Below are 27,935 nucleotides of genomic sequence, written 5' to 3'. Positions count from 1 at the left end.
TGTGTTTACTCTACTTTTTTCTTGAGAGAGAAAAAATCTGATCATTTCCCTCACATGGGCTTATATGGTTGTCTACTTGGAAAAGTGCAGTGAGTTTTTTTCTTGCTCTAGCCACTCATGACCTAAGATGTGTGCTTTTTTTGGTTCACAATATCTTTCCCTCTCTGTAGATAAACAAGCAAATGTGGTCAGGATGGCCGAGTGGTCTAAGGCGCTGCGTTAAGGCCGCAGTCTCTCCTGGAGGCATGGGTTCGAATCCCACTTCTGACAAAACTTTAAGTCCATTTTGTCTCTGAGTTCTTTTAGAATCTCAGCTAAAAATTGGCAGTGCATATAATATCTGAATAAGTAACAAACTTCAGTTTCAACTGCAAATTAATTTGCCCAATTCTGTCTTCAAGCTCGTATAATATTCTTCTAGCACTCGTGGTGTTTTATGTGTTTTTTGGGGGGTGCTTAAAAAGTCCCTTTTATTAATGAAATGGGTTACATTCAGTCTTGTGATATTTTTGGTTTCCAATAAGTAGATTGTTAATTTTATGTAACCTCATTTTCTAATGCTCCATTCAAGAGATGTTTCCACTATGAAATGCAGAGCAAGGGGAAAGAGCACAAGTGATAGAGCGAGTGAGTGAGAAGGGGTGTTGAGGAAGGAGAGAATGAAACAAAGACAGAGTGAGTGAACGGCAGGTAGGCCTAGAAGAGGAGACTAGAAGTGAAGGCGACATACTTTTCCATGCTTTTGACCTCCCACCCATCCCAAACCGACCACAAACGTACCATCTATGCAACGTTGGTATGCAGAAATTCACGCCTCAGCCAGTGAGGGTAAGTCCCAGGCCAGGGGCTAGAGAGCAAAAGACTGCATGTGCTCAGACGTTCCCTGCTAGGGACAGTTGATCTGAAACAAGGTCTGCTCTCTTGTATCCAGCAAGGATCTAGAAATCCTGCATGAATCTGCAAGGCACAATGACAGCATACATTTGCATAATATGCCCCACCTTCTGCCTTCCTACTTCCTGTGCAGTAGTTGTTTGTGTAGAGAGAGAGGTCGCAGGCAAGGTAATTTCGTGAGTAGGATACAGGACCCTAAATAGCTGGTGAGAGGTATGAGGTATTTTAAAAGCATAAAAATTGTACACCTGTGAAATGAAATGCTTTCACATGTGATCTTCTGTGTTTATTGTCCTGTGCATAAAGTTGCACCTTGTGTTTGAAGGTTTAAATTATTTCAGGCTTGCATGGAGGCAGAAATTTCTGAGTGACTTTTATACATTTCTTTAGACTCTGCACTGTCAGGATGGCCGAGTGGTCTTAGGCGCTGTGTTTAGGCCGCAGTCTCCTCTGGAGACGTGGGTTCGAATCCCACTTCTGACATGACTTTTGGAGATGTAATCTCCTTTTTCAGGTTAACATCTGATGGAAGTTGCATCTGTTGGTCTTCACCTGGGATGTGATTCCGTCCTCATCTAGTCAAGAGAGCTGGGGTTTCTCATATATTTCGGTTGTATAAAGTCTTGCTGACAAAGTGCAGTCCTTACTATATGAGCATAGGACCCATGTAAGAGCTCATCTGGAAGAGTCATGCTCTTGTATGCCCTGGCCAGACAGGCCATGCAAATATGGAAGAATGCCTAGCATCTGGTAGACAGTTGGACTCCAGCACACTTACGGCAATTTCCTCAGGGCTGTGATCAGGGGCTGCTTAGATTTGCGTATTCCACCCTATGTTGTGACATTGAAATTCCTTGTTGAATTTGCTTTAGCTAGCCAAGAGGTGGCTGTTGACTCAATTTCAAAGCAGCTTTGGGCCTTTCAAGTGGCTGGTTAAAAGCACTTTCTCTTTGTACGCCTTAAAGGTCTAAAGAGTTCTTCATAGGTACTGCTCTCTATGGATTGTTCAAAGATCTGTTGGAAGTACTTATAATAGGATAAATAAATTGAGGGCATGCCTTTTCGGTACCCCACTTGCATGGCTGTCTGGCCTGTGGAAGGTTCCACAAATGCAAGTCAGGATGGCCGGGTGGTCTAAGGCGCTGCGTTCAGGTCGCAGTCTTTCTGGAGGCGTGGGTTCAAATCCCACTTCTGACAATTGTGTGTTTACTCTACTTTTTTCTTGAGAGAGAAAAAATCTGATCATTTCCCTCACATGGGCTTATATGGTTGTCTACTTGGAAAAGTGCAGTGAGTTTTTTTCTTGCTCTAGCCACTCATGACCTAAGATGGCTGCTTTTTTTGGTTCACAATATCTTTCCCTCTCTGTAGATGATCAAGTAAACGTGGTCAGGATGGCCGAGTGGTCTAAGGCGCTGCGTTAAGGCAGCAGTCTCTCCTGGAGGCGTGGGTTCGAATCCCACTTCTGACAAAACTTTAAGTCCATTTTGTCTCTGAGTTCTTTTAGAATCTCAGCTAAAAATTGGCAGTGCATATAATATCTGAATAAGTAACAAACTTCAGTTTCAACTGCAAATTAATTTGCCCAATTCTGTCTTCAAGCTCGTATAATATTCTTCTAGCACTCGTGGTGTTTTATGTGTTTTTTGGGGGGTGCTTAAAAAGTCCCTTTTATTAATGAAATGGGTTACATTCAGTCTTGTGATATTTTTGGTTTCCAATAAGTAGATTGTTAATTTTATGTAACCTCATTTTCTAATGCTCCATTCAAGAGATGTTTCCACTATGAAATGCAGAGCAAGGGGAAAGAGCACAAGTGATAGAGCGAGTGAGTGAGAAGGGGTGTTGAGGAAGGAGAGAATGAAACAAAGACAGAGTGAGTGAACGGCAGGTAGGCCTAGAAGAGGAGACTAGAAGTGAAGGCGACATACTTTTCCCTGCTTTTGACCTCCCACCCATCCCAAACCGACCACAAACGTACCATCTATGCAACGTTGGTATGCAGAAATTCACGCCTCAGCCAGTGAGGGTAAGTCCCAGGCCAGGGGCTAGAGAGCAAAAGACTGCATGTGCTCAGACGTTCCCTGCTAGGGACAGTTGATCTGAAACAAGGTCTGCTCTCTTGTATCCAGCAAGGATCTAGAAATCCTGCATGAATCTGCAAGGCACAATGACAGCATACATTTGCATAATATGCCCCACCTTCTGCCTTCCTACTTCCTGTGCAGTAGTTGTTTGTGTAGAGAGAGAGGTCGCAGGCAAGGTAATTTTGTGAGTAGGATACAGGACCCTAAATAGCTGGTGAGAGGTATGAGGTATTCTAAAAGCATAAAAATTGTACACCTGTGAAATGAAATGCTTTCACATGTGATCTTCTGTGTTTATTGTCCTGTGCATAAAGTTGCACCTTGTGTTTGAAGGTTTAAATTATTTCAGGCTTGCATGGAGGCAGAAATTTCTGAGTGACTTTTATACATTTCTTAAGACTCTGCACTGTCAGGATGGCCGAGTGGTCTAAGGCGCTGTGTTTAGGCCACAGTCTCCTCTGGAGGCGTGGGTTCGAATCCCACTTCTGACATGACTTTTGGAGATGTAATCTCCTTTTTCAGGTTAACATCTGATGGAAGTTGCATCTGTTGGTCTTCACCTGGGATGTGATTCCGTCCTCATCTAGTCAAGAGAGCTGGGGTTTCTCATATATTTCGGTTGTATAAAGTCTTGCTGACAAAGTGCAGTCCTTACTATATGAGCATAGGACCCATGTAAGAGCTCATCTGGAAGAGTCATGCTCTTGTATGCCCTAGCCAGACAGGCCATGCAAATATGGAAGAATGCCTAGCATCTGGTAGACAGTTGGACTCCAGCACACTTACGGCAATTTCCTCAGGGCTGTGATCAGGGGCTGCTTAGATTTGCGTATTCCACCCTATGTTGTGACATTGAAATTCCTTGTTGAATTTGCTTTAGCTAGCCAAGAGGTGGCTGTTGACTCAATTTCAAAGCAGCTTTGGGCCTTTCAAGTGGCTGGTTAATAGCACTTTCTCTTTGTACGCCTTAAAGGTCTAAAGAGTTCTTCATAGGTACTGCTCTCTATGGATTGTTCAAAGATCTGTTGGAAGTACTTATAATAGGATAAATAAATTGAGGGCATGCCTTTTCGGTACCCCACTTGCATGGCTGTCTGGCCTGTGGAAGGGTCCACAAATGCAAGTCAGGATGGCCGAGTGGTCTAAGGCGCTGCGTTCAGGTCGCAGTCTCTTCTGGAGGCGTGGGTTCAAATCCCACTTCTGACAATTGTGTGTTTACTCTACTTTTTTCTTGGGAGAGAAAAAATCAGATAATTTCCCTCACATGGGCTTATATGGTTGTCTACTTGGAAAAGTGCAGTGAGTTTTTTTCTTGCTCTAGCCACTCATGACCTAAGTTGTGTGCTTTTTTTGGTTCACAATATCTTTCCCTCTCTGTAGATGATCAAGCAAATGTGGTCAGGATGGCCGAGTGGTCTAAGGCGCTGCGTTAAGGCCGCAGTCTCACCTGGAGGCGTGGGTTCGAATCCCATTCTGACAAAACTTTAAGTCCATTTTGTCTCTGAGTTCTTTTAGAATCTCAGCTAAAAATTGGCAGTGCATATAATATCTGAATAAGTAACAAACTTCAGTTTCAACTGCAAATTAATTTGCCCAATTCTGTCTTCAAGCTCGTATAATATTCTTCTAGCACTCGTGGTGTTTTATGTGTTTTTTGGGGGGTGCTTAAAAAGTCCCTTTTATTAATGAAATGGGTTACATTCAGTCTTGTGATATTTTTGGTTTCCAATAAGTAGATTGTTAATTTTATGTAACCTCATTTTCTAATGCTCCATTCAAGAGATGTTTCCACTATGAAATGCAGAGCAAGGGGAAAGAGCACAAGTGATAGAGCGAGTGAGTGAGAAGGGGTGTTGAGGAAGGAGAGAATGAAACAAAGACAGAGTGAGTGAACGGCAGGTATGCCTAGAAGAGGAGACTAGAAGTGAAGGCGACATACTTTTCCCTGCTTTTGACCTCCCACCCATCCCAAACCGACCACAAACGTACCATCTATGCAACGTTGGTATGCAGAAATTCACGCCTCAGCCAGTGAGGGTAAGTCCCAGGCCAGGGGCTAGAGAGCAAAAGACTGCATGTGCTCAGACGTTTCCTGCTAGGGACAGTTGATCTGAAACAAGGTCTGCTCTCTTGTATCCAGCAAGGATCTAGAAATCCTGCATGAATCTGCAAGGCACAATGACAGCATACATTTGCATAATATGCCCCACCTTCTGCCTTCCTACTTCCTGTGCAGTAGTTGTTTGTGTAGAGAGAGAGGTCGCAGGCAAGGTAATTTTGTGAGTAGGATACAGGACCCTAAATAGCTGGTGAGAGGTATGAGGTATTCTAAAAGCATAAAAATGGTACAGCTGTGAAATGAAATGCTTTCACATGTGATCTTCTGTGTTTATTGTCCTGTGCATAAAGTTGCACCTTGTGTTTGAAGGTTTAAATTATTTCAGGCTTGCATGGAGGCAGAAATTTCTGAGTGACTTTTATACATTTCTTAAGACTCTGCACTGTCAGGATGGCCGAGTGGTCTAAGGCGCTGTGTTTAGGCCGCAGTCTCCTCTGGAGGCGTGGGTTCGAATCCCACTTCTGACATGACTTTTGGAGATGTAATCTCCTTTTTCAGGTTAACATCTGATGGAAGTTGCATCTGTTGGTCTTCACCTGGGATGTGATTCCGTCCTCATCTAGTCAAGAGAGCTGGGGTTTCTCATATATTTCGGTTGTATAAAGTCTTGCTGACAAAGTGCAGTCCTTACTATATGAGCATAGGACCCATGTAAGAGCTCATCTGGAAGAGTCATGCTCTTGTATGCCCTGGCCAGACAGGCCATGCAAATATGGAAGAATGCCTAGCATCTGGTAGACAGTTGGACTCCAGCACACTTACGGCAATTTCCTCAGGGCTGTGATCAGGGGCTGCTTAGATTTGCGTATTCCACCCTATGTTGTGACATTGAAATTCCTTGTTGAATTTGCTTTAGCTAGCCAAGAGGTGGCTGTTGACTCAATTTCAAAGCAGCTTTGGGCCTTTCAAGTGGCTGGTTAATAGCACTTTCTCTTTGTACGCCTTAAAGGTCTAAAGAGTTCTTCATAGGTACTGCTCTCTATGGATTGTTCAAAGATCTGTTGGAAGTACTTATAATAGGATAAATAAATTGAGGGCATGCCTTTTCGGTACCCCACTTGCATGGCTGTCTGGCCTGTGGAAGGTTGCACAAATGCAAGTCAGGATGGCCGGGTGGTCTAAGGCGCTGCGTTCAGGTCGCAGTCTCTTCTGGAGGCGTGGGTTCAAATCCCACTTCTGACAATTGTGTGTTTACTCTACTTTTTTCTTGAGATAGAAAAAATCTGATCATTTCCCTCACATGGGCTTATATGGTTGTCTACTTGGAAAAGTGCAGTGAGTTTTTTTCTTGCTCTAGCCACTCATGACCTAAGATGTGTGCTTTTTTTGGTTCACAATATCTTTCCCTCTCTGTAGATAAACAAGCAAATGTGGTCAGGATGGCCGAGTGGTCTAAGGCGCTGCGTTAAGGCCGCAGTCTCTCCTGGAGGCATGGGTTCGAATCCCACTTCTGACAAAACTTTAAGTCCATTTTGTCTCTGAGTTCTTTTAGAATCTCAGCTAAAAATTGGCAGTGCATATAATATCTGAATAAGTAACAAACTTCAGTTTCAACTGCAAATTAATTTGCCCAATTCTGTCTTCAAGCTCGTATAATATTCTTCTAGCACTCGTGGTGTTTTATGTGTTTTTTGGGGGGTGCTTAAAAAGTCCCTTTTATTAATGAAATGGGTTACATTCAGTCTTGTGATATTTTTGGTTTCCAATAAGTAGATTGTTAATTTTATGTAACCTCATTTTCTAATGCTCCATTCAAGAGATGTTTCTACTATGAAATGCAGAGCAAGGGGAAAGAGCACAAGTGATAGAGCGAGTGAGTGAGAAGGGGTGTTGAGGAAGGAGAGAATGAAACAAAGACAGAGTGAGTGAACGGCAGGTAGGCCTAGAAGAGGAGACTAGAAGTGAAGGCGACATACTTTTCCATGCTTTTGACCTCCCACCCATCCCAAACCGACCACAAACGTACCATCTATGCAACGTTGGTATGCAGAAATTCACGCCTCAGCCAGTGAGGGTAAGTCCCAGGCCAGGGGCTAGAGAGCAAAAGACTGCATGTGCTCAGACGTTCCCTGCTAGGGACAGTTGATCTGAAACAAGGTCTGCTCTCTTGTATCCAGCAAGGATCTAGAAATCCTGCATGAATCTGCAAGGCACAATGACAGCATACATTTGCATAATATGCCCCACCTTCTGCCTTCCTACTTCCTGTGCAGTAGTTGTTTGTGTAGAGAGAGAGGTCGCAGGCAAGGTAATTTTGTGAGTAGGATACAGGACCCTAAATAGCTGGTGAGAGGTATGAGGTATTCTAAAAGCATAAAAATGGTACAGCTGTGAAATGAAATGCTTTCACATGTGATCTTCTGTGTTTATTGTCCTGTGCATAAAGTTGCACCTTGTGTTTGAAGGTTTAAATTATTTCAGGCTTGCATGGAGGCAGAAATTTCTGAGTGACTTTTATACATTTCTTAAGACTCTGCACTGTCAGGATGGCCGAGTGGTCTAAGGCGCTGTGTTTAGGCCGCAGTCTCCTCTGGAGGCGTGGGTTCGAATCCCACTTCTGACATGACTTTTGGAGATGTAATCTCCTTTTTCAGGTTAACATCTGATGGAAGTTGCATCTGTTGGTCTTCACCTGGGATGTGATTCCGTCCTCATCTAGTCAAGAGAGCTGGGGTTTCTCATATATTTCGGTTGTATAAAGTCTTGCTGACAAAGTGCAGTCCTTACTATATGAGCATAGGACCCATGTAAGAGCTCATCTGGAAGAGTCATGCTCTTGTATGCCCTGGCCAGACAGGCCATGCAAATATGGAAGAATGCCTAGCATCTGGTAGACAGTTGGACTCCAGCACACTTACGGCAATTTCCTCAGGGCTGTGATCAGGGGCTGCTTAGATTTGCGTATTCCACCCTATGTTGTGACATTGAAATTCCTTGTTGAATTTGCTTTAGCTAGCCAAGAGGTGGCTGTTGACTCAATTTCAAAGCAGCTTTGGGCCTTTCAAGTGGCTGGTTAATAGCACTTTCTCTTTGTACGCCTTAAAGGTCTAAAGAGTTCTTCATAGGTACTGCTCTCTATGGATTGTTCAAAGATCTGTTGGAAGTACTTATAATAGGATAAATAAATTGAGGGCATGCCTTTTCGGTACCCCACTTGCATGGCTGTCTGGCCTGTGGAAGGTTGCACAAATGCAAGTCAGGATGGCCGGGTGGTCTAAGGCGCTGCGTTCAGGTCGCAGTCTCTTCTGGAGGCGTGGGTTCAAATCCCACTTCTGACAATTGTGTGTTTACTCTACTTTTTTCTTGAGATAGAAAAAATCTGATCATTTCCCTCACATGGGCTTATATGGTTGTCTACTTGGAAAAGTGCAGTGAGTTTTTTTCTTGCTCTAGCCACTCATGACCTAAGATGTGTGCTTTTTTTGGTTCACAATATCTTTCCCTCTCTGTAGATAAACAAGCAAATGTGGTCAGGATGGCCGAGTGGTCTAAGGCGCTGCGTTAAGGCCGCAGTCTCTCCTGGAGGCATGGGTTCGAATCCCACTTCTGACAAAACTTTAAGTCCATTTTGTCTCTGAGTTCTTTTAGAATCTCAGCTAAAAATTGGCAGTGCATATAATATCTGAATAAGTAACAAACTTCAGTTTCAACTGCAAATTAATTTGCCCAATTCTGTCTTCAAGCTCGTATAATATTCTTCTAGCACTCGTGGTGTTTTATGTGTTTTTTGGGGGGTGCTTAAAAAGTCCCTTTTATTAATGAAATGGGTTACATTCAGTCTTGTGATATTTTTGGTTTCCAATAAGTAGATTGTTAATTTTATGTAACCTCATTTTCTAATGCTCCATTCAAGAGATGTTTCTACTATGAAATGCAGAGCAAGGGGAAAGAGCACAAGTGATAGAGCGAGTGAGTGAGAAGGGGTGTTGAGGAAGGAGAGAATGAAACAAAGACAGAGTGAGTGAACGGCAGGTAGGCCTAGAAGAGGAGACTAGAAGTGAAGGCGACATACTTTTCCATGCTTTTGACCTCCCACCCATCCCAAACCGACCACAAACGTACCATCTATGCAACGTTGGTATGCAGAAATTCACGCCTCAGCCAGTGAGGGTAAGTCCCAGGCCAGGGGCTAGAGAGCAAAAGACTGCATGTGCTCAGACGTTCCCTGCTAGGGACAGTTGATCTGAAACAAGGTCTGCTCTCTTGTATCCAGCAAGGATCTAGAAATCCTGCATGAATCTGCAAGGCACAATGACAGCATACATTTGCATAATATGCCCCACCTTCTGCCTTCCTACTTCCTGTGCAGTAGTTGTTTGTGTAGAGAGAGAGGTCGCAGGCAAGGTAATTTTGTGAGTAGGATACAGGACCCTAAATAGCTGGTGAGAGGTATGAGGTATTCTAAAAGCATAAAAATGGTACAGCTGTGAAATGAAATGCTTTCACATGTGATCTTCTGTGTTTATTGTCCTGTGCATAAAGTTGCACCTTGTGTTTGAAGGTTTAAATTATTTCAGGCTTGCATGGAGGCAGAAATTTCTGAGTGACTTTTATACATTTCTTAAGACTCTGCACTGTCAGGATGGCCGAGTGGTCTAAGGCGCTGTGTTTAGGCCGCAGTCTCCTCTGGAGGCGTGGGTTCGAATCCCACTTCTGACATGACTTTTGGAGATGTAATCTCCTTTTTCAGGTTAACATCTGATGGAAGTTGCATCTGTTGGTCTTCACCTGGGATGTGATTCCGTCCTCATCTAGTCAAGAGAGCTGGGGTTTCTCATATATTTCGGTTGTATAAAGTCTTGCTGACAAAGTGCAGTCCTTACTATATGAGCATAGGACCCATGTAAGAGCTCATCTGGAAGAGTCATGCTCTTGTATGCCCTGGCCAGACAGGCCATGCAAATATGGAAGAATGCCTAGCATCTGGTAGACAGTTGGACTCCAGGACACTTACGGCAATTTCCTCAGGGCTGTGATCAGGGGCTGCTTAGATTTGCGTATTCCACCCTATGTTGTGACATTGAAATTCCTTGTTGAATTTGCTTTAGCTAGCCAAGAGGTGGCTGTTGACTCAATTTCAAAGCAGCTTTGGGCCTTTCAAGTGGCTGGTTAATAGCACTTTCTCTTTGTACGCCTTAAAGGTCTAAAGAGTTCTTCATAGGTACTGCTCTCTATGGATTGTTCAAAGATCTGTTGGAAGTACTTATAATAGGATAAATAAATTGAGGGCATGCCTTTTCGGTACCCCACTTGCATGGCTGTCTGGCCTGTGGAAGGTTCCACAAATGCAAGTCAGGATGGCCGGGTGGTCTAAGGCGCTGTGTTCAGGTCGCAGTCTCTTCTGGAGGCGTGGGTTCAAATCCCACTTCTGACAATTGTGTGTTTACTCTACTTTTTTCTTGAGAGAGAAAAAATCTGATCATTTCCCTCACATGGGCTTATATGGTTGTCTACTTGGAAAAGTGCAGTGAGTTTTTTTCTTGCTCTAGCCACTCATGACCTAAGATGTGTGCTTTTTTTGGTTCAAAATATCTTTCCCTCTCTGTAGATAAACAAGCAAATGTGGTCAGGATGGCCGAGTGGTCTAAGGCGCTGCGTTAAGGCCGCAGTCTCTCCTGGAGGCATGGGTTCGAATCCCACTTCTGACAAAACTTTAAGTCCATTTTGTCTCTGAGTTCTTTTAGAATCTCAGCTAAAAATTGGCAGTGCATATAATATCTGAATAAGTAACAAACTTCAGTTTCAACTGCAAATTAATTTGCCCAATTCTGTCTTCAAGCTCGTATAATATTCTTCTAGCACTCGTGGTGTTTTATGTGTTTTTTGGGGGGTGCTTAAAAAGTCCCTTTTATTAATGAAATGGGTTACATTCAGTCTCGTGATATTTTTGGTTTCCAATAAGTAGATTGTTAATTTTATGTAACCTCATTTTCTAATGCTCCATTCAAGAGATGTTTCCACTATGAAATGCAGAGCAAGGGGAAAGAGCACAAGTGATAGAGCGAGTGAGTGAGAAGGGGTGTTGAGGAAGGAGAGAATGAAACAAAGACAGAGTGAGTGAACGGCAGGTAGGCCTAGAAGAGGAGACTAGAAGTGAAGGCGACATACTTTTCCATGCTTTTGACCTCCCACCCATCCCAAACCGACCACAAACGTACCATCTATGCAACGTTGGTATGCAGAAATTCACGCCTCAGCCAGTGAGGGTAAGTCCCAGGCCAGGGGCTAGAGAGCAAAAGACTGCATGTGCTCAGACGTTCCCTGCTAGGGACAGTTGATCTGAAACAAGGTCTGCTCTCTTGTATCCAGCAAGGATCTAGAAATCCTGCATGAATCTGCAAGGCACAATGACAGCATACATTTGCATAATATGCCCCACCTTCTGCCTTCCTACTTCCTGTGCAGTAGTTGTTTGTGTAGAGAGAGAGGTCGCAGGCAAGGTAATTTCGTGAGTAGGATACAGGACCCTAAATAGCTGGTGAGAGGTATGAGGTATTTTAAAAGCATAAAAATTGTACACCTGTGAAATGAAATGCTTTCACATGTGATCTTCTGTGTTTATTGTCCTGTGCATAAAGTTGCACCTTGTGTTTGAAGGTTTAAATTATTTCAGGCTTGCATGGAGGCAGAAATTTCTGAGTGACTTTTATACATTTCTTTAGACTCTGCACTGTCAGGATGGCCGAGTGGTCTTAGGCGCTGTGTTTAGGCCGCAGTCTCCTCTGGAGACGTGGGTTCGAATCCCACTTCTGACATGACTTTTGGAGATGTAATCTCCTTTTTCAGGTTAACATCTGATGGAAGTTGCATCTGTTGGTCTTCACCTGGGATGTGATTCCGTCCTCATCTAGTCAAGAGAGCTGGGGTTTCTCATATATTTCGGTTGTATAAAGTCTTGCTGACAAAGTGCAGTCCTTACTATATGAGCATAGGACCCATGTAAGAGCTCATCTGGAAGAGTCATGCTCTTGTATGCCCTGGCCAGACAGGCCATGCAAATATGGAAGAATGCCTAGCATCTGGTAGACAGTTGGACTCCAGCACACTTACGGCAATTTCCTCAGGGCTGTGATCAGGGGCTGCTTAGATTTGCGTATTCCACCCTATGTTGTGACATTGAAATTCCTTGTTGAATTTGCTTTAGCTAGCCAAGAGGTGGCTGTTGACTCAATTTCAAAGCAGCTTTGGGCCTTTCAAGTGGCTGGTTAAAAGCACTTTCTCTTTGTACGCCTTAAAGGTCTAAAGAGTTCTTCATAGGTACTGCTCTCTATGGATTGTTCAAAGATCTGTTGGAAGTACTTATAATAGGATAAATAAATTGAGGGCATGCCTTTTCGGTACCCCACTTGCATGGCTGTCTGGCCTGTGGAAGGTTCCACAAATGCAAGTCAGGATGGCCGGGTGGTCTAAGGCGCTGCGTTCAGGTCGCAGTCTTTCTGGAGGCGTGGGTTCAAATCCCACTTCTGACAATTGTGTGTTTACTCTACTTTTTTCTTGGGAGAGAAAAAATCAGATCATTTCCCTCACATGGGCTTATATGGTTGTCTACTTGGAAAAGTGCAGTGAGTTTTTTTCTTGCTCTAGCCACTCATGACCTAAGTTGTGTGCTTTTTTTGGTTCACAATATCTTTCCCTCTCTGTAGATGATCAAGCAAATGTGGTCAGGATGGCCGAGTGGTCTAAGGCGCTGCGTTAAGGCCGCAGTCTCTCCTGGAGGCGTGGGTTCGAATCCCACTTCTGACAAAACTTTAAGTCCATTTTGTCTCTGAGTTCTTTTAGAATCTCAGCTAAAAATTGGCAGTGCATATAATATCTGAATAAGTAACAAACTTCAGTTTCAACTGCAAATTAATTTGCCCAATTCTGTCTTCAAGCTCGTATAATATTCTTCTAGCACTCGTGGTGTTTTATGTGTTTTTTGGGGGGTGCTTAAAAAGTCCCTTTTATTAATGAAATGGGTTACATTCAGTTTTGTGATATTTTTGGTTTCCAATAAGTAGATTGTTAATTTTATGTAACCTCATTTTCTAATGCTCCATTCAAGAGATGTTTCCACTATGAAATGCAGAGCAAGGGGAAAGGGCACAAGTGATAGAGCGAGTGAGTGAGAAGGGGTGTTGAGGAAGGAGAGAATGAAACAAAGACAGAGTGAGTGAACGGCAGGTAGGCCTAGAAGAGGAGACTAGAAGTGAAGGCAACATACTTTTCCCTGCTTTTGACCTCCCACCCATCCCAAACCGACCACAAACGTACCATCTATGCAACGTTGGTATGCAGAAATTCACGCCTCAGCCAGTGAGGGTAAGTCCCAGGCCAGGGGCTAGAGAGCAAAAGACTGCATGTGCTCAGACGTTCCCTGCTAGGGACAGTTGATCTGAAACAAGGTCTGCTCTCTTGTATCCAGAAAGGATCTAGAAATCCTGCATGAATCTGCAAGGCACAATGACAGCATACATTTGCATAATATGCCCCACCTTCTGCCTTCCTACTTCCTGTGCAGTAGTTGTTTGTGTAGAGAGAGAGGTCGCAGGCAAGGTAATTTTGTGAGTAGGATACAGGACCCTAAATAGCTGGTGAGAGGTATGAGGTATTCTAAAAGCATAAAAATTGTACACCTGTGAAATGAAATGCTTTCACATGTGATCTTCTGTGTTTATTGTCCTGTGCATAAAGTTGCACCTTGTGTTTGAAGGTTTAAATTATTTCAGGCTTGCATGGAGGCAGAAATTTCTGAGTGACTTTTATACATTTCTTAAGACTCTGCACTGTCAGGATGGCCGAGTGGTCTAAGGCGCTGTGTTTAGGCCGCAGTCTCCTCTGGAGGCGTGGGTTCGAATCCCACTTCTGACATGACTTTTGGAGATGTAATCTCCTTTTTCAGGTTAACATCTGATGGAAGTTGCATCTGTTGATCTTCACCTGGGATGTGATTCCGTCCTCATCTAGTCAAGAGAGCTGGGGTTTCTCATATATTTCGGTTGTATAAAGTCTTGCTGACAAAGTGCAGTCCTTACTATATGAGCATAGGACCCATGTAAGAGCTCATCTGGAAGAGTCATGCTCTTGTATGCCCTGGCCAGACAGGCCATGCAAATATGGAAGAATGCCTAGCATCTGGTAGACAGTTGGACTCCAGCACACTTACGGCAATTTCCTCAGGGCTGTGATCAGGGGCTGCTTAGATTTGCGTATTCCACCCTATGTTGTGACATTGAAATTCCTTGTTGAATTTGCTTTAGCTAGCCAAGAGGTGGCTGTTGACTCAATTTCAAAGCAGCTTTGGGCCTTTCAAGTGGCTGGTTAATAGCACTTTCTCTTTGTACGCCTTAAAGGTCTAAAGAGTTCTTCATAGGTACTGCTCTCTATGGATTGTTCAAAGATCTGTTGGAAGTACTTATAATAGGATAAATAAATTGAGGGCATGCCTTTTCGGTACCCCACTTGCATGGCTGTCTGGCCTGTGGAAGGGTCCACAAATGCAAGTCAGGATGGCCGAGTGGTCTAAGGCGCTGCGTTCAGGTCGCAGTCTGTTCTGGAGGCGTGGGTTCCAATCCCACTTCTGACAATTGTGTGTTTACTCTACTTTTTTCTTGGGAGAGAAAAAATCAGATCATTTCCCTCACATGGGCTTATATGGTTGTCTACTTGGAAAAGTGCAGTGAGTTTTTTTCTTGCTCTAACCACTCATGACCTAAGTTGTGTGCTTTTTTTGGTTCACAATATCTTTCCCTCTCTGTAGATGATCAAGCAAATGTGGTCAGGATGGCCGAGTGGTCTAAGGCGCTGCGTTAAGGCCGCAGTCTCACCTGGAGGCGTGGGTTCGAATCCCACTTCTGACAAAACTTTAAGTCCATTTTGTCTCTGAGTTCTTTTAGAATCTCAGCTAAAAATTGGCAGTGCATATAATATCTGAATAAGTAACAAACTTCAGTTTCAACTGCAAATTAATTTGCCCAATTCTGTCTTCAAGCTCGTATAATATTCTTCTAGCACTCGTGGTGTTTTATGTGTTTTTTGGGGGGTGCTTAAAAAGTCCCTTTTATTAATGAAATGGGTTACATTCAGTCTCGTGATATTTTTGGTTTCCAATAAGTAGATTGTTAATTTTATGTAACCTCATTTTCTAATGCTCCATTCAAGAGATGTTTCCACTATGAAATGCAGAGCAAGGGGAAAGAGCACAAGTGATAGAGCGAGTGAGTGAGAAGGGGTGTTGAGGAAGGAGAGAATGAAACAAAGACAGAGTGAGTGAACGGCAGGTAGGCCTAGAAGAGGAGACTAGAAGTGAAGGCGACATACTTTTCCATGCTTTTGACCTCCCACCCATCCCAAACCGACCACAAACGTACCATCTATGCAACGTTGGTATGCAGAAATTCACGCCTCAGCCAGTGAGGGTAAGTCCCAGGCCAGGGGCTAGAGAGCAAAAGACTGCATGTGCTCAGACGTTCCCTGCTAGGGACAGTTGATCTGAAACAAGGTCTGCTCTCTTGTATCCAGCAAGGATCTAGAAATCCTGCATGAATCTGCAAGGCACAATGACAGCATACATTTGCATAATATGCCCCACCTTCTGCCTTCCTACTTCCTGTGCAGTAGTTGTTTGTGTAGAGAGAGAGGTCGCAGGCAAGGTAATTTCGTGAGTAGGATACAGGACCCTAAATAGCTGGTGAGAGGTATGAGGTATTTTAAAAGCATAAAAATTGTACACCTGTGAAATGAAATGCTTTCACATGTGATCTTCTGTGTTTATTGTCCTGTGCATAAAGTTGCACCTTGTGTTTGAAGGTTTAAATTATTTCAGGCTTGCATGGAGGCAGAAATTTCTGAGTGACTTTTATACATTTCTTTAGACTCTGCACTGTCAGGATGGCCGAGTGGTCTTAGGCGCTGTGTTTAGGCCGCAGTCTCCTCTGGAGACGTGGGTTCGAATCCCACTTCTGACATGACTTTTGGAGATGTAATCTCCTTTTTCAGGTTAACATCTGATGGAAGTTGCATCTGTTGGTCTTCACCTGGGATGTGATTCCGTCCTCATCTAGTCAAGAGAGCTGGGGTTTCTCATATATTTCGGTTGTATAAAGTCTTGCTGACAAAGTGCAGTCCTTACTATATGAGCATAGGACCCATGTAAGAGCTCATCTGGAAGAGTCATGCTCTTGTATGCCCTGGCCAGACAGGCCATGCAAATATGGAAGAATGCCTAGCATCTGGTAGACAGTTGGACTCCAGCACACTTACGGCAATTTCCTCAGGGCTGTGATCAGGGGCTGCTTAGATTTGCGTATTCCACCCTATGTTGTGACATTGAAATTCCTTGTTGAATTTGCTTTAGCTAGCCAAGAGGTGGCTGTTGACTCAATTTCAAAGCAGCTTTGGGCCTTTCAAGTGGCTGGTTAAAAGCACTTTCTCTTTGTACGCCTTAAAGGTCTAAAGAGTTCTTCATAGGTACTGCTCTCTATGGATTGTTCAAAGATCTGTTGGAAGTACTTATAATAGGATAAATAAATTGAGGGCATGCCTTTTCGGTACCCCACTTGCATGGCTGTCTGGCCTGTGGAAGGTTCCACAAATGCAAGTCAGGATGGCCGGGTGGTCTAAGGCGCTGCGTTCAGGTCGCAGTCTTTCTGGAGGCGTGGGTTCAAATCCCACTTCTGACAATTGTGTGTTTACTCTACTTTTTTCTTGGGAGAGAAAAAATCAGATCATTTCCCTCACATGGGCTTATATGGTTGTCTACTTGGAAAAGTGCAGTGAGTTTTTTTCTTGCTCTAGCCACTCATGACCTAAGTTGTGTGCTTTTTTTGGTTCACAATATCTTTCCCTCTCTGTAGATGATCAAGCAAATGTGGTCAGGATGGCCGAGTGGTCTAAGGCGCTGCGTTAAGGCCGCAGTCTCTCCTGGAGGCGTGGGTTCGAATCCCACTTCTGACAAAACTTTAAGTCCATTTTGTCTCTGAGTTCTTTTAGAATCTCAGCTAAAAATTGGCAGTGCATATAATATCTGAATAAGTAACAAACTTCAGTTTCAACTGCAAATTAATTTGCCCAATTCTGTCTTCAAGCTCGTATAATATTCTTCTAGCACTCGTGGTGTTTTATGTGTTTTTTGGGGGGTGCTTAAAAAGTCCCTTTTATTAATGAAATGGGTTACATTCAGTTTTGTGATATTTTTGGTTTCCAATAAGTAGATTGTTAATTTTATGTAACCTCATTTTCTAATGCTCCATTCAAGAGATGTTTCCACTATGAAATGCAGAGCAAGGGGAAAGGGCACAAGTGATAGAGCGAGTGAGTGAGAAGGGGTGTTGAGGAAGGAGAGAATGAAACAAAGACAGAGTGAGTGAACGGCAGGTAGGCCTAGAAGAGGAGACTAGAAGTGAAGGCAACATACTTTTCCCTGCTTTTGACCTCCCACCCATCCCAAACCGACCACAAACGTACCATCTATGCAACGTTGGTATGCAGAAATTCACGCCTCAGCCAGTGAGGGTAAGTCCCAGGCCAGGGGCTAGAGAGCAAAAGACTGCATGTGCTCAGACGTTCCCTGCTAGGGACAGTTGATCTGAAACAAGGTCTGCTCTCTTGTATCCAGAAAGGATCTAGAAATCCTGCATGAATCTGCAAGGCACAATGACAGCATACATTTGCATAATATGCCCCACCTTCTGCCTTCCTACTTCCTGTGCAGTAGTTGTTTGTGTAGAGAGAGAGGTCGCAGGCAAGGTAATTTTGTGAGTAGGATACAGGACCCTAAATAGCTGGTGAGAGGTATGAGGTATTCTAAAAGCATAAAAATTGTACACCTGTGAAATGAAATGCTTTCACATGTGATCTTCTGTGTTTATTGTCCTGTGCATAAAGTTGCACCTTGTGTTTGAAGGTTTAAATTATTTCAGGCTTCCATGGAGGCAGAAATTTCTGAGTGACTTTTATACATTTCTTAAGACTCTGCACTGTCAGGATGGCCGAGTGGTCTAAGGTGCTGTGTTTAGGCCGCAGTCTCCTCTGGAGGCGTGGGTTCGAATCCCACTTCTGACATGACTTTTGGAGATGTAATCTCCTTTTTCAGGTTAACATCTGATGGAAGTTGCATCTGTTGGTCTTCACCTGGGATGTGATTCCGTCCTCATCTAGTCAAGAGAGCTGGGGTTTCTCATATATTTCGGTTGTATAAAGTCTTGCTGACAAAGTGCAGTCCTTACTATATGAGCATAGGACCCATGTAAGAGCTCATCTGGAAGAGTCATGCTCTTGTATGCCCTGGCCAGACAGGCCATGCAAATATGGAAGAATGCCTAGCATCTGGTAGACAGTTGGACTCCAGCACACTTACGGCAATTTCCTCAGGGCTGTGATCAGGGGCTGCTTAGATTTGCGTATTCCACCCTATGTTGTGACATTGAAATTCCTTGTTGAATTTGCTTTAGCTAGCCAAGAGGTGGCTGTTGACTCAATTTCAAAGCAGCTTTGGGCCTTTCAAGTGGCTGGTTAATAGCACTTTCTCTTTGTACGCCTTAAAGGTCTAAAGAGTTCTTCATAGGTACTGCTCTCTATGGATTGTTCAAAGATCTGTTGGAAGTACTTATAATAGGATAAATAAATTGAGGGCATGCCTTTTCGGTACCCCACTTGCATGGCTGTCTGGCCTGTGGAAGGTTCCACAAATGCAAGTCAGGATGGCCGGGTGGTCTAAGGCGCTGCGTTCAGGTCGCAGTCTCTTCTGGAGGCGTGGGTTCAAATCCCACTTCTGACAATTGTGTGTTTACTCTACTTTTTTCTTGAGAGAGAAAAAATCTGATCATTTCCCTCACATGGGCTTATATGGTTGTCTACTTGGAAAAGTGCAGTGAGTTTTTTTCTTGCTCTAGCCACTCATGACCTAAGATGTGTGCTTTTTTTGGTTCACAATATCTTTCCCTCTCTGTAGATGATCAAGCAAATGTGGTCAGGATGGCCGAGTGGTCTAAGGCGCTGCGTTAAGGCCGCAGTCTCTCCTGGAGGCGTGGGTTCGAATCCCACTTCTGACAAAACTTTAAGTCCATTTTGTCTCTGAGTTCTTTTAGAATCTCAGCTAAAAATTGGCAGTGCATATAATATCTGAATAAGTAACAAACTTCAGTTTCAACTGCAAATTAATTTGCCCAATTCTGTCTTCAAGCTCGTATAATATTCTTCTAGCACTCGTGGTGTTTTATGTGTTTTTTGGGGGGTGCTTAAAAAGTCCCTTTTATTAATGAAATGGGTTACATTCAGTCTTGTGATATTTTTGGTTTCCAATAAGTAGATTGTTAATTTTATGTAACCTCATTTTCTAATGCTCCATTCAAGAGATGTTTCCACTATGAAATGCAGAGCAAGGGGAAAGAGCACAAGTGATAGAGCGAGTGAGTGAGAAGGGGTGTTGAGGAAGGAGAGAATGAAACAAAGACAGAGTGAGTGAACGGCAGGTAGGCCTAGAAGAGGAGACTAGAAGTGAAGGCGACATACTTTTCCATGCTTTTGACCTCCCACCCATCCCAAACCGACCACAAACGTACCATCTATGCAAGGTTGGTATGCAGAAATTCACGCCTCAGCCAGTGAGGGTAAGTCCCAGGCCAGGGGCTAGAGAGTAAAAGACTGCATGTGCTCAGACGTTCCCTGCTAGGGACAGTTGATCTGAAACAAGGTCTGCTCTCTTGTATCCAGCAAGGATCTAGAAATCCTGCATGAATCTGCAAGGCACAATGACAGCATACATTTGCATAATATGCCCCACCTTCTGCCTTCCTACTTCCTGTGCAGTAGTTGTTTGTGTAGAGAGAGAGGTCGCAGGCAAGGTAGTTTTGTGAGTAGGATACAGGACCCTAAATAGCTGGTGAGAGGTATGAGGTATTTTAAAAGCATAAAAATTGTACACCTGTGAAATGAAATGCTTTCACATGTGATCTTCTGTGTTTATTGTCCTGTGCATAAAGTTGCACCTTGTGTTTGAAGGTTTAAATTATTTCAGGCTTGCATGGAGGCAGAAATTTCTGAGTGACTTTTATACATTTCTTAAGACTCTGCACTGTCAGGATGGCCGAGTGGTCTAAGGCGCTGTGTTTAGGCTGCAGTCTCCTCTGGAGACGTGGGTTCGAATCCCACTTCTGACATGACTTTTGGAGATGTAATCTCCTTTTTCAGGTTAACATCTGATGGAAGTTGCATCTGTTGGTCTTCACCTGGGATGTGATTCCGTCCTCATCTAGTCAAGAGAGCTGAGGTTTCTCATATATTTCGGTTGTATAAAGTCTTGCTGACAAAGTGCAGTCCTTACTATATGAGCATAGGACCCATGTAAGAGCTCATCTGGAAGAGTCATGCTCTTGTATGCCCTGGCCAGACAGGCCATGCAAATATGGAAGAATGCCTAGCATCTGGTAGACAGTTGGACTCCAGCACACTTACGGCAATTTCCTCAGGGCTGTGATCAGGGGCTGCTTAGATTTGCGTATTCCACCCTATGTTGTGACATTGAAATTCCTTGTTGAATTTGCTTTAGCTAGCCAAGAGGTGGCTGTTGACTCAATTTCAAAGCAGCTTTGGGCCTTTCAAGTGGCTGGTTAATAGCACTTTCTCTTTGTACGCATTAAAGGTCTAAAGCGTTCTTCATAGGTACTGCTCTCTATGGATTGTTCAAAGATCTGTTGGAAGTACTTATAATAGGATAAATAAATTGAGGGCATGCCTTTTCGGTACCCCACTTGCATGGCTGTCTGGTCTGTGGAAGGTTCCACAAATGCAAGTCAGGATGGCCGAGTGGTCTAAGGCGCTACGTTCAGGTCGCAGTCGCTTCTGGAGGCGTGGGTTCAAATCCCACTTCTGACAATTGTGTGTTTACTCTACTTTTTTCTTGGGAGAGAAAAAATCAGATCATTTCCCTCACATGGGCTTATATGGTTGTCTACTTGGAAAAGTGCAGTGAGTTTTTTTCTTGCTCTAGCCACTCATGACCTAAGTTGTGTGCTTTTTTTGGTTCACAATATCTTTCCCTCTCTGTAGATGATCAAGCAAATGTGGTCAGGATGGCTGAGTGGTCTAAGACGCTGCGTTAAGGCCGCAGTCTCACCTGGAGGCGTGGGTTCGAATCCCACTTCTGACAAAACTTTAAGTCCATTTTGTCTCTGAGTTCTTTTAGAATCTCAGCTAAAAATTGGCAGTGCATATAATATCTGAATAAGTAACAAACTTCAGTTTCAACTGCAAATTAATTTGCCCAATTCTGTCTTCAAGCTCGTATAATATTCTTCTAGCACTCGTGGTGTTTTATGTGTTTTTTGGGGGGTGCTTAAAAAGTCCCTTTTATTAATGAAATGGGTTACATTCAGTCTTGTGATATTTTTGGTTTCCAATAAGTAGATTGTTAATTTTATGTAACCTCATTTTCTAATGCTCCATTCAAGAGATGTTTCCACTATGAAATGCAGAGCAAGGGGAAAGAGCACAAGTGATAGAGCGAGTGAGTGAGAAGGGGTGTTGAGGAAGGAGAGAATGAAACAAAGACAGAGTGAGTGAACGGCAGGTAGGCCTAGAAGAGGAGACTAGAAGTGAAGGCGACATACTTTTCCCTGCTTTTGACCTCCCACCCATCCCAAACCGACCACAAACGTACCATCTATGCAACGTTGGTATGCAGAAATTCACGCCTCAGCCAGTGAGGGTAAGTCCCAGGCCAGGGGCTAGAGAGCAAAAGACTGCATGTGCTCAGACGTTCCCTGCTAGGGACAGTTGATCTGAAACAAGGTCTGCTCTCTTGTATCCAGCAAGGATCTAGAAATCCTGCATGAATCTGCAAGGCACAATGACAGCATACATTTGCATAATATGCCCCACCTTCTGCCTTCCTACTTCCTGTGCAGTAGTTGTTTGTGTAGAGAGAGAGGTCGCAGGCAAGGTAATTTTGTGAGTAGGATACAGGACCCTAAATAGCTGGTGAGAGGTATGAGGTATTCTAAAAGCATAAAAATGGTACACCTGTGAAATGAAATGCTTTCACATGTGATCTTCTGTGTTTATTGTCCTGTGCATAAAGTTGCACCTTGTGTTTGAAGGTTTAAATTATTTCAGGCTTGCATGGAGGCAGAAATTTCTGAGTGACTTTTATACATTTCTTAAGACTCTGCACTGTCAGGATGGCTGAGTGGTCTAAGGCGCTGTGTTTAGGCCGCAGTCTCCTCTGGAGGCGTGGGTTCGAATCCCACTTCTGACATGACTTTTGGAGATGTAATCTCCTTTTTCAGGTTAACATCTGATGGAAGTTGCATCTGTTGGTCTTCACCTGGGATGTGATTCCGTCCTCATCTAGTCAAGAGAGCTGGGGTTTCTCATATATTTCGGTTGTATAAAGTCTTGCTGACAAAGTGCAGTCCTTACTATATGAGCATAGGACCCATGTAAGAGCTCATCTGGAAGAGTCATGCTCTTGTATGCCCTGGCCAGACAGGCCATGCAAATATGGAAGAATGCCTAGCATCTGGTAGACAGTTGGACTCCAGCACACTTACGGCAATTTCCTCAGGGCTGTGATCAGGGGCTGCTTAGATTTGCGTATTCCACCCTATGTTGTGACATTGAAATTCCTTGTTGAATTTGCTTTAGCTAGCCAAGAGGTGGCTGTTGACTCAATTTCAAAGCATCTTTGGGCCTTTCAAGTGGCTGGTTAATAGCACTTTCTCTTTGTACGCCTTAAAGGTCTAAAGAGTTTTTCATAGGTACTGCTCTCTATGGATTGTTCAAAGATCTGTTGGAAGTACTTATAATAGGATAAATAAATTGAGGGCATGCCTTTTCGGTACCCCACTTGCATGGCTGTCTGGCCTGTTGAAGGTTCCACAAATGCAAGTCAGGATGGCCGAGTGGTCTAAGGTGCTGCGTTCAGGTTGCAGTCTCTTCTGGAGGTGTGGGTTCAAATCCCACTTCTGTCAATTGTGTGTTTACTCTACTTTTTTCTTGAGAGAGAAAAAATCTGATCATTTCCCTCACATGGGCTTATATGGTTGTCTACTTGGAAAAGTGCAGTGAGTTTTTTTCTTGCTCTAGCCACTCATGACCTAAGTTGTGTGCTTTTTTTGGTTCACAATATCTTTCCCTCTCTGTAGATGATCAAGCAAATGTGGTCAGGATGGCCGAGTGGTCTAAGGCGCTGCGTTAAGGCCGCAGTCTCTCCTGGAGGCATGGGTTCGAATCCCACTTCTGACAAAACTTTAAGTCCATTTTGTCTCTGAGTTCTTTTAGAATCTCAGCTAAAAATTGGCAGTGCATATAATATCTGAATAAGTAACAAACTTCAGTTTCAACTGCAAATTAATTTGCCCAATTCTGTCTTCAAGCTCGTATAATATTCTTCTAGCACTCGTGGTGTTTTATGTGTTTTTTGGGGGGTGCTTAAAAAGTCCCTTTTATTAATGAAATGGGTTACATTCAGTCTTGTGATATTTTTGGTTTCCAATAAGTAGATTGTTAATTTTATGTAACCTCATTTTCTAATGCTCCATTCAAGAGATGTTTCCACTATGAAATGCAGAGCAAGGGGAAAGAGCACAAGTGATAGAGCGAGTGAGTGAGAAGGGGTGTTGAGGAAGGAGAGAATGAAACAAAGACAGAGTGAGTGAACAGCAGGTAGGCCTAGAAGAGGAGACTAGAAGTGAAGGCGACATACTTTTCCATGCTTTTGACCTCCCACCTATCCCAAACCGACCACAAACGTACCATCTATGCAACGTTGGTATGCAGAAATTCACGCCTCAGCCAGTGAGGGTAAGTCCCAGGCCAGGGGCTAGAGAGCAAAAGACTGCATGTGCTCAGACGTTCCCTGCTAGGGACAGTTGATCTGAAACAAGGTCTGCTCTCTTGTATCCAGCAAGGATCTAGAAATCCTGCATGAATCTGCAAGGCACAATGACAGCATACATTTGCATAATATGCCCCACCTTCTGCCTTCCTACTTCCTGTGCAGTAGTTGTTTGTGTAGAGAGAGAGGTCGCAGGCAAGGTAATTTTGTGAGTAGGATACAGGACCCTAAATAGCTGGTGAGAGGTATGAGGTATTTTAAAAGCATAAAAATTGTACACCTGTGAAATGAAATGCTTTCACATGTGATCTTCTGTGTTTATTGTTCTGTGCATAAAGTTGCACCTTGTGTTTGAAGGTTTAAATTATTTCAGGCTTGCAAGGAGGCAGAAATTTCTGAGTGACTTTTATACATTTCTTAAGACTCTGCACTGTCAGGATGGCCGAGTGGTCTAAGGCGCTGTGTTTAGGCCGCAGTCTCCTCTGGAGACGTGGGTTCGAATCCCACTTCTGACATGACTTTTGGAGATGTAATCTCCTTTTTCAGGTTAACATCTGATGGAAGTTGCATCTGTTGGTCTTCACCTGGGATGTGATTCCGTCCTCATCTAGTCAAGAGAGCTGAGGTTTCTCATATATTTCGGTTGTATAAAGTCTTGCTGACAAAGTGCAGTCCTTACTATATGAGCATAGGACCCATGTAAGAGCTCATCTGGAAGAGTCATGCTCTTGTATGCCCTGGCCAGACAGGCCATGCAAATATGGAAGAATGCCTAGCATCTGGTAGACAGTTGGACTCCAGCACACTTACGGCAATTTCCTCAGGGCTGTGATCAGGGGCTGCTTAGATTTGCGTATTCCACCCTATGTTGTGACATTGAAATTCCTTGTTGAATTTGCTTTAGCTAGCCAAGAGGTGGCTGTTGACTCAATTTCAAAGCAGCTTTGGGCCTTTCAAGTGGCTGGTTAATAGCACTTTCTCTTTGTACGCCTTAAAGGTCTAAAGCGTTCTTCATAGGTACTGCTCTCTATGGATTGTTCAAAGAGCTGTTGGAAGTACTTATAATAGGATAAATAAATTGAGGGCATGCCTTTTCGGTACCCCACTTGCATGGCTGTCTGGCCTGTGGAAGGTTCCACAAATGCAAGTCAGGATGGCCGAGTGGTCTAAGGCGCTACGTTCAGGTCGCAGTCGCTTCTGGAGGAGTGGGTTCAAATCCCACTTCTGACAATTGTGTGTTTACTCTACTTTTTTCTTGGGAGAGAAAAAATCAGATCATTTGCCTCACATGGGCTTATATGGTTGTCTACTTGGAAAAGTGCAGTGAGTTTTTTTCTTGCTCTAGCCACTCATGACCTAAGTTGTGTGCTTTTTTTGGTTCACAATATCTTTCCCTCTCTGTAGATGATCAAGCAAATGTGGTCAGGATGGCTGAGTGGTCTAAGACGCTGCGTTAAGGCCGCAGTCTCACCTGGAGGCGTGGGTTCGAATCCCACTTCTGACAAAACTTTAAGTCCATTTTGTCTCTGAGTTCTTTTAGAATCTCAGCTAAAAATTGGCAGTGCATATAATATCTGAATAAGTAACAAACTTCAGTTTCAACTGCAAATTAATTTGCCCAATTCTGTCTTCAAGCTCGTATAATATTCTTCTAGCACTCGTGGTGTTTTATGTGTTTTTTGGGGGGTGCTTAAAAAGTCCCTTTTATTAATGAAATGGGTTACATTCAGTCTTGTGATATTTTTGGTTTCCAATAAGTAGATTGTTAATTTTATGTAACCTCATTTTCTAATGCTCCATTCAAGAGATGTTTCCACTATGAAATGCAGAGCAAGGGGAAAGAGCACAAGTGATAGAGCGAGTGAGTGAGAAGGGGTGTTGAGGAAGGAGAGAATGAAACAAAGACAGAGTGAGTAAACGGCAGGTAGGCCTAGAAGAGGAGACTAGAAGTGAAGGCGACATACTTTTCCCTGCTTTTGACCTCCCACCCATCCCAAACCGACCACAAACGTACCATCTATGCAACGTTGGTATGCAGAAATTCACGCCTCAGCCAGTGAGGGTAAGTCCCAGGCCAGGGGCTAGAGAGCAAAAGACTGCATGTGCTCAGACGTTCCCTGCTAGGGACAGTTGATCTGAAACAAGGTCTGCTCTCTTGTATCCAGCAAGGATCTAGAAATCCTGCATGAATCTGCAAGGCACAATGACAGCATACATTTGCATAATATGCCCCACCTTCTGCCTTCCTACTTCCTGTGCAGTAGTTGTTTGTGTAGAGAGAGAGGTCGCAGGCAAGGTAATTTTGTGAGTAGGATACAGGACCCTAAATAGCTGGTGAGAGGTATGAGGTATTCTAAAAGCATAAAAATGGTACACCTGTGAAATGAAATGCTTTCACATGTGATCTTCTGTGTTTATTGTCCTGTGCATAAAGTTGCACCTTGTGTTTGAAGGTTTAAATTATTTCAGGCTTGCATGGAGGCAGAAATTTCTGAGTGACTTTTATACATTTCTTAAGACTCTGCACTGTCAGGATGGCTGAGTGGTCTAAGGCGCTGTGTTTAGGCCGCAGTCTCCTCTGGAGGCGTGGGTTCGAATCCCACTTCTGACATGACTTTTGGAGATGTAATCTCCTTTTTCAGGTTAACATCTGATGGAAGTTGCATCTGTTGGTCTTCACCTGGGATGTGATTCCGTCCTCATCTAGTCAAGAGAGCTGGGGTTTCTCATATATTTCGGTTGTATAAAGTCTTGCTGACAAAGTGCAGTCCTTACTATATGAGCATAGGACCCATGTAAGAGCTTATCTGGAAGAGTCATGCTCTTGTATGCCCTGGCCAGACAGGCCATGCAAATATGGAAGAATGCCTAGCATCTGGTAGACAGTTGGACTCCAGCACACTTACGGCAATTTCCTCAGGGCTGTGATCAGGGGCTGCTTAGATTTGCGTATTCCACCCTATGTTGTGACATTGAAATTCCTTGTTGAATTTGCTTTAGCTAGCCAAGAGGTGGCTGTTGACTCAATTTCAAAGCAGCTTTGGGCCTTTCAAGTGGCTGGTTAATAGCACTTTCTCTTTGTACGCCTTAAAGGTCTAAAGAGTTTTTCATAGGTACTGCTCTCTATGGATTGTTCAAAGATCTGTTGGAAGTACTTATAATAGGATAAATAAATTGAGGGCATGCCTTTTCGGTACCCCACTTGCATGGCTGTCTGGCCTGTTGAAGGTTCCACAAATGCAAGTCAGGATGGCCGAGTGGTCTAAGGTGCTGGGTTCAGGTTGCAGTCTCTTCTGGAGGTGTGGGTTCAAATCCCACTTCTGACAATTGTGTGTTTACTCTACTTTTTTCTTGAGAGAGAAAAAATCTGATCATTTCCCTCACATGGGCTTATATGGTTGTCTACTTGGAAAAGTGCAGTGAGTTTTTTTCTTGCTCTAGCCACTCATGACCTAAGTTGTGTGCTTTTTTTGGTTCACAATATCTTTCCCTCTCTGTAGATGATCAAGCAAATGTGGTCAGGATGGCCGAGTGGTCTAAGGCGCTGCGTTAAGGCCGCAGTCTCTCCTGGAGGCATGGGTTCGAATCCCACTTCTGACAAAACTTTAAGTCCATTTTGTCTCTGAGTTCTTTTAGAATCTCAGCTAAAAATTGGCAGTGCATATAATATCTGAATAAGTAACAAACTTCAGTTTCAACTGCAAATTAATTTGCCCAATTCTGTCTTCAAGCTCGTATAATATTCTTCTAGCACTCGTGGTGTTTTATGTGTTTTTTGGGGGGTGCTTAAAAAGTCCCTTTTATTAATGAAATGGGTTACATTCAGTCTTGTGATATTTTTGGTTTCCAATAAGTAGATTGTTAATTTTATGTAACCTCATTTTCTAATGCTCCATTCAAGAGATGTTTCCACTATGAAATGCAGAGCAAGGGGAAAGAGCACAAGTGATAGAGCGAGTGAGTGAGAAGGGGTGTTGAGGAAGGAGAGAATGAAACAAAGACAGAGTGAGTGAACGGCAGG

At 43.5% G+C, this 27,935-nt stretch overlaps 24 non-coding genes across 24 annotated transcripts; all 24 read left to right on the top strand.

The window, feature by feature from the left end:
• Positions 1–187: 187 nt before the first annotated feature.
• On the top strand, positions 188–270 carry TRNAL-AAG (transfer RNA leucine (anticodon AAG)). The gene has a single exon. It is a non-coding gene; the product is annotated as a tRNA-Leu (tRNA).
• A 1,024-nt stretch (positions 271–1,294) lies between these two features.
• TRNAL-UAG (transfer RNA leucine (anticodon UAG)) lies at positions 1,295–1,377 on the top strand. The gene has a single exon. It is a non-coding gene; the product is annotated as a tRNA-Leu (tRNA).
• Positions 1,378–3,389: 2,012 nt separating this feature from the next.
• Positions 3,390–3,472, top strand: TRNAL-UAG (transfer RNA leucine (anticodon UAG)). The gene has a single exon. It is a non-coding gene; the product is annotated as a tRNA-Leu (tRNA).
• A 632-nt stretch (positions 3,473–4,104) lies between these two features.
• TRNAL-CAG (transfer RNA leucine (anticodon CAG)) lies at positions 4,105–4,187 on the top strand. Its single transcript has one exon. It is a non-coding gene; the product is annotated as a tRNA-Leu (tRNA).
• Positions 4,188–5,484: 1,297 nt separating this feature from the next.
• Positions 5,485–5,567, top strand: TRNAL-UAG (transfer RNA leucine (anticodon UAG)). Its single transcript has one exon. It is a non-coding gene; the product is annotated as a tRNA-Leu (tRNA).
• Positions 5,568–6,473: 906 nt separating this feature from the next.
• Positions 6,474–6,556, top strand: TRNAL-AAG (transfer RNA leucine (anticodon AAG)). The gene has a single exon. It is a non-coding gene; the product is annotated as a tRNA-Leu (tRNA).
• Positions 6,557–7,580: 1,024 nt separating this feature from the next.
• TRNAL-UAG (transfer RNA leucine (anticodon UAG)) lies at positions 7,581–7,663 on the top strand. The gene has a single exon. It is a non-coding gene; the product is annotated as a tRNA-Leu (tRNA).
• Positions 7,664–8,569: 906 nt separating this feature from the next.
• TRNAL-AAG (transfer RNA leucine (anticodon AAG)) lies at positions 8,570–8,652 on the top strand. Its single transcript has one exon. It is a non-coding gene; the product is annotated as a tRNA-Leu (tRNA).
• A 1,024-nt stretch (positions 8,653–9,676) lies between these two features.
• TRNAL-UAG (transfer RNA leucine (anticodon UAG)) lies at positions 9,677–9,759 on the top strand. Its single transcript has one exon. It is a non-coding gene; the product is annotated as a tRNA-Leu (tRNA).
• A 906-nt stretch (positions 9,760–10,665) lies between these two features.
• Positions 10,666–10,748, top strand: TRNAL-AAG (transfer RNA leucine (anticodon AAG)). Its single transcript has one exon. It is a non-coding gene; the product is annotated as a tRNA-Leu (tRNA).
• A 1,024-nt stretch (positions 10,749–11,772) lies between these two features.
• TRNAL-UAG (transfer RNA leucine (anticodon UAG)) lies at positions 11,773–11,855 on the top strand. The gene has a single exon. It is a non-coding gene; the product is annotated as a tRNA-Leu (tRNA).
• Positions 11,856–12,760: 905 nt separating this feature from the next.
• On the top strand, positions 12,761–12,843 carry TRNAL-AAG (transfer RNA leucine (anticodon AAG)). Its single transcript has one exon. It is a non-coding gene; the product is annotated as a tRNA-Leu (tRNA).
• A 1,024-nt stretch (positions 12,844–13,867) lies between these two features.
• TRNAL-UAG (transfer RNA leucine (anticodon UAG)) lies at positions 13,868–13,950 on the top strand. The gene has a single exon. It is a non-coding gene; the product is annotated as a tRNA-Leu (tRNA).
• Positions 13,951–14,856: 906 nt separating this feature from the next.
• TRNAL-AAG (transfer RNA leucine (anticodon AAG)) lies at positions 14,857–14,939 on the top strand. Its single transcript has one exon. It is a non-coding gene; the product is annotated as a tRNA-Leu (tRNA).
• Positions 14,940–15,963: 1,024 nt separating this feature from the next.
• On the top strand, positions 15,964–16,046 carry TRNAL-UAG (transfer RNA leucine (anticodon UAG)). Its single transcript has one exon. It is a non-coding gene; the product is annotated as a tRNA-Leu (tRNA).
• Positions 16,047–16,951: 905 nt separating this feature from the next.
• On the top strand, positions 16,952–17,034 carry TRNAL-AAG (transfer RNA leucine (anticodon AAG)). Its single transcript has one exon. It is a non-coding gene; the product is annotated as a tRNA-Leu (tRNA).
• Positions 17,035–18,058: 1,024 nt separating this feature from the next.
• On the top strand, positions 18,059–18,141 carry TRNAL-UAG (transfer RNA leucine (anticodon UAG)). The gene has a single exon. It is a non-coding gene; the product is annotated as a tRNA-Leu (tRNA).
• A 906-nt stretch (positions 18,142–19,047) lies between these two features.
• On the top strand, positions 19,048–19,130 carry TRNAL-AAG (transfer RNA leucine (anticodon AAG)). Its single transcript has one exon. It is a non-coding gene; the product is annotated as a tRNA-Leu (tRNA).
• A 1,024-nt stretch (positions 19,131–20,154) lies between these two features.
• Positions 20,155–20,237, top strand: TRNAL-UAG (transfer RNA leucine (anticodon UAG)). Its single transcript has one exon. It is a non-coding gene; the product is annotated as a tRNA-Leu (tRNA).
• Positions 20,238–22,250: 2,013 nt separating this feature from the next.
• Positions 22,251–22,333, top strand: TRNAL-UAG (transfer RNA leucine (anticodon UAG)). The gene has a single exon. It is a non-coding gene; the product is annotated as a tRNA-Leu (tRNA).
• A 906-nt stretch (positions 22,334–23,239) lies between these two features.
• Positions 23,240–23,322, top strand: TRNAL-AAG (transfer RNA leucine (anticodon AAG)). The gene has a single exon. It is a non-coding gene; the product is annotated as a tRNA-Leu (tRNA).
• A 1,024-nt stretch (positions 23,323–24,346) lies between these two features.
• On the top strand, positions 24,347–24,429 carry TRNAL-UAG (transfer RNA leucine (anticodon UAG)). The gene has a single exon. It is a non-coding gene; the product is annotated as a tRNA-Leu (tRNA).
• A 2,013-nt stretch (positions 24,430–26,442) lies between these two features.
• TRNAL-UAG (transfer RNA leucine (anticodon UAG)) lies at positions 26,443–26,525 on the top strand. The gene has a single exon. It is a non-coding gene; the product is annotated as a tRNA-Leu (tRNA).
• Positions 26,526–27,431: 906 nt separating this feature from the next.
• On the top strand, positions 27,432–27,514 carry TRNAL-AAG (transfer RNA leucine (anticodon AAG)). The gene has a single exon. It is a non-coding gene; the product is annotated as a tRNA-Leu (tRNA).
• Positions 27,515–27,935: the final 421 nt, after the last annotated feature.

This window comes from Lissotriton vulgaris, chromosome 8 (genome assembly GCF_964263255.1).
Source record: "Lissotriton vulgaris chromosome 8, aLisVul1.2, whole genome shotgun sequence".
Lineage (NCBI taxonomy): Eukaryota > Metazoa > Chordata > Amphibia > Caudata > Salamandridae > Lissotriton > Lissotriton vulgaris.
The sequence above is the reverse complement of the archived record's forward strand: the minus strand, read 5'-3'. Positions and strand labels throughout refer to the sequence as shown.